Source organism: Microtus oregoni, unplaced genomic scaffold, assembly GCF_018167655.1.
Source record: "Microtus oregoni isolate MIOR12 unplaced genomic scaffold, Mior012 000026F_ref0000081, whole genome shotgun sequence".
NCBI classification, from domain to species: Eukaryota; Metazoa; Chordata; class Mammalia; order Rodentia; family Cricetidae; genus Microtus; species Microtus oregoni.
In genome coordinates, this window is record NW_024543085.1 from 7387929 (window position 1) to 7392404 (window position 4476).

Here is a 4476-nt window from a genome sequence, read left to right on the forward strand (position 1 = left end):
GTACAGCTCCTTAAATGTATTATTTAATGGAAACATTTGCTATCAAGAGAAAAACAAGAATGCAGACAACCTAGAATATATACCAAAATATTTTAGCTTACCTGCTTGAATGTATATGTTCCTTAGTTAATGCATGTTCCCCAGTGGCGATTTCAAGAAATCTGATTTTTAAAGGATAGTCTCTTACCTATTGTATAATATTTTTTTTTTCAAATTTGGTATTATTATTTCATCTTGGCATTTCTGATAAGAACAAGTGTAGCATTTGAACTTACTTGTTTAATATAAGATCTATTCTCTATATGAGGATAATATATCAATCGGAGTTTTTGATCTAGGAAATTGATAAGAGGTTACTATGTCCACTCGGGTCATTGACCCGATTTTGCAGTTATTCCAAGAGCTGTGCAACCCTGTGGGGGGATGAGACCAGATGAACCTGAAAGTAAGTGTTTAAAACTGTTTAGCCAAAGTAAGAGAGTTCTTAATTAAGGGTCCCTTTCAGGCGTGCTTTGCTATTTTCTCCTTGGCAGATTTATTGATTCCATTAAGAATGTAATTCCATTATACCAAACATTATGTATTAGCTTTAAAAATTCCACCTATAATGTATTAATTTTTAAAGTTATTTCTTGTATTTTTTGAGATTATAATATAATCACATAATTACCACTTTGATTTACTCCTTCTAAACTCTCTTATACATTTCTCTTTGGTCTCTTTCAAATTCATGACATATATATATATATATATATATATGTGTGTGTGTGTGTTTGTGTTTGCATATATACATTCATATATATACATTCCTAAATATATAAATTAAACCTATTCAGTTTGTATACACACTCTTTTTTGAGGCCAATAATTCTCATAACAATAGTAGATACCTGATATTCTGTCTGGACTTGATATGTACATGGCCACAGACTCCTTGCATACACCACACAAATGCTTCTATCTCCTACAGTTTGGAAAGCTGCTGGCCCTCACCTCCATGGTTAACTACATGTATATGTTCATACACACTCTCTAAGAAACATGTAATTAAAAATAACAAAAGGAAATCTTTAAAACATTAAAAATCAATTTAGCATTGTTACTTGTTTCATACACTTTCTCTAACACACATGTAATTAAAAATAACTGAAGGAAATCTTTCAAAAATTAGCAATCAAGGTAACAATAGTACTTGTTTGAAGTAAATGTGATTAAGTCAAAAGCAAGAGCAGAAAATACTATCACAAGAAACAGAATATTAGATATAGAGTCAAAATGAAAGGTGGATAATAACATAGAAAACAAAACAGGATCGATCCATCATCCTGTCCTCACTATTGTTGAGGTATCTGGCACATTATAAATGTTTATTGTCTATGTTTTGAACAGTGATTCATCCTTTCAAATACATTAAATATCAAAATATGTAAAATGGCATACTTTTAGAAAACAATGAACATTTTTATGGAATGTGCTTTGTGAGTAGAACAAATTTCTAAATCTATAATTTTGACACATAGGACTGTAAAGTTATTTTATTGGTGTTTTAACAAATAAAGCTTACATGAAGATCAGAGTGTGGAGCTACACCAGTAAAGTCCAGGGAGTGGTAGCACAAACTTTTAATCCCAAGACTCAGTAGGCAGAGGCAGAGGGATCTCTGTTAGTTCAAGACCACCCTGGGCTACATGAGATTGAAACTGTCTAAAAGAGAAACAGAGCTCACATAAAGCTGATACCAGAAGTTAGATTTCCACACCTTTAATATTGCACTAGAGAACTGGAGATTTAGTTTGCGGATTCAGTAGAGAAAAAAGGAGGTCTCCATAGTGACTGGCTGCTCTGCTTCTCTGATTTCTCTGCCTGCACTCTCTGATATCTGACTCTGGGTTTTATTTAGACTTCATTGCACCATAGATCTATCTAGGAAATTCAAATGCTTTCTTACTTTACTACTACTCAAGAACAGTGCTCGTATTTTCCAATAATTGCACTTGTCAAAACTTCAATAAAAGGCAAGAAAGAAAAGTGTAAATGTCAAACCTACTATTCTAAGATGAAGTCAAAAGAATTCTAAAGTCTTCATCAGTTAAAGAAATAATAATTTCAGTGACAAAATCAAAATAAAAATGGTGAAATATATTCATTTACAAAAAGTAAATGGCTTACATGAAAATTTTATATCCTATTATCCAGTTTCAAAATTTGGACATTGTGAAAATTTAGTAGGCTGGGGTAGAGCTCAGAGAAACTGCAATTGAATTCCCAGCACTATGTAAGATGTTATATGCTGCAGCAGTCAGTAACCCAAATGGGAGAGGTACGGGGCCAAAGATAGTTTCTAGGATGTCAGTTCAGCTAAAAGAGTGAGCTCCATTAAGTTTTCTAATTATGTTGGGTACAGGTTTTCAAAATACAATCTAATGATTGTCTGGATTTCCTTTGTGTCTGTTGTTATGTCTCCCTTTTCATTTCTAATTTTGTTAATTTAGATATTTTCTCTCCGCCTTTTGTTTAGTTTGGATAAAGTTTTGTCTGCAGTGATATTGGCTGGTAACAGCTCACTACTCTCCTTTGTGTATAAGTAAGGGCAAGGTCAATACATTTCATGTTCATGCTAGCTCTTCTCATTCCTCATGATCCTTCTTGAAGTGACGATCAAGAAGAAACTAACCTTGTAGAGTGCTTTTGTTTTGTTATGGATATTTGAGACAGGCTCTCCTTGGGTATCCCTGACTATCCCGGAACTTACTGCACAAAACAGATAGGCAAATCTCCTGCTTCAGATTCCTATGATTGCAGTCCCATATGACCAACATCAGTTTTGTGTAACTAATTCTAAGAAAATTAGATTCTATTAAGGCTTCAACTCAAAGTGCTTTGTCATATATCATTTGTTTTCTCAATTTTTATAATTTAAAATTGATGTGCTTATATTCATAAGGAGACATTTGTTGAAAGCAAAAACTGAGGAATTAAAGTCTAAGACAAAGTGGATAAAAATTGGCCATGGATATCTACTAAATACTTGACCAAGTTTTTCTGTCTTTACAGGAGCTTGTTAACATCCCCATTTTTCTTAAATAGAGTTGATTATTCAAGTGAAACAAACACCCAGTTGATTTTACTAACAAGTAATGTCATCTTAATTTACTGGTGAATGTCATGGGAAAGTATATCTAAAATTATTAGTTGATTCAGCATTCTAAGATGAACTATCAATCTGTATACCAGACTTAGAGAAAATATGCTGAAAAAAATCATTTCTTCCAAATTACTGAGGTGAGCTATCATAGACAACAAAGTTTGATTAGACATAACTAAGTTTTTAAAGCCTCAGCACCTTTGCCTAACTAAAAAACAAAAACAAAAAACAAAACTAAAAAAAAAAAATAGGAAGCTCAAGACATGCCAGACTGCTGCTATATGGGCTTTCTTTCCTTTTTTTATTTTTGCTTTGCTTGGATGTGAAGATATCCTGTGAGTGAGTGTCTCATACTGAGGAGTCAGCACTGCTGCCGCCGTTGAAAGAGCTATATTGAGCACTTTATTATGCTCATCTGAAAAGCAGAATCAGTGATTATGAACAACTTACAGGACAGCTGAAAGCAGTTAAATCATTTACTTGTAATACTCCCAAGATCTTAAAATGCTCCAATATATAAAACACATTCAGACGCTGCAGCTCTTTTACACTCAGACAGCCCTTTGGAATCTGTGGGAGCTTTTAATTTCATCCCTTTTCTCCCTATTCTGTTGAAAGACAAAAGTTTCTACAAGTAGACAGTTTCCTGTCTTTCTCTTGAACTAGAGGTTTAAACTCATAGACTTTTAAATGCAGGCAAAACAAGCAGCATTTAGCAGAAGATTTTCCTCTATTGACACTGCCTATTCTGAATTTGGAAAGGCCCGTCTATGCAGAAGTTCTTGAGCAACATGTTCCAATTCTAATCAGGTCACTTATTAATGCTCTGATCAGGAAATTAATGATCAAGATTGACTTAGGTTCAGCACTGAAAAAAGAACTGATGTGGGAGTGATTTCTTATTAATAAAGAAACTGCCTAGACCCATTTGATAGGCCAACCCTTAGGTAGGTGGAGAAAACAGAACAGAATGTTGGGAGAAAGAAGCTGGGTGAAGGAGTCGCCATGATTCTCCCACTCCAGACAGACGCAGGTTAAGATCTTCCCTGGTAAGCCAGCTTGTGGAGCTACACAGATTATTAAAAATGGGTTAGATCGATATCTAAGAGCTAGTCAATAAGAAACTAAAATTAATAGGTCAGGCAATGTTTAAAAGAATACAGTTTCTGTATAATTATTTCGGGGCATAAGCTAGAGCTAGCCATGTGGGCGGTCGGGTGCTGGGGATGCAGCCCCGCTGCTCTTGTTACAACAGAGAAGATAATAACCTAATGTCCTTTCACACTGCCCTGGTTAAAGAGCAGATAGAAGAGAAAGGATTTGACTGCTAG

The 4476-nt window shown here is 34.4% G+C and overlaps 1 non-coding gene across 1 annotated transcript; it reads left to right on the forward strand.

The window, feature by feature from the left end:
* Nucleotides 1-226: 226 nt before the first annotated feature.
* On the forward strand, nt 227-416 carry LOC121463540. The gene has a single exon (XR_005976449.1). It is a non-coding gene; the product is annotated as a U2 spliceosomal RNA (small nuclear RNA).
* The last annotated feature ends 4060 nt before the right edge of the window (nt 417-4476 follow it).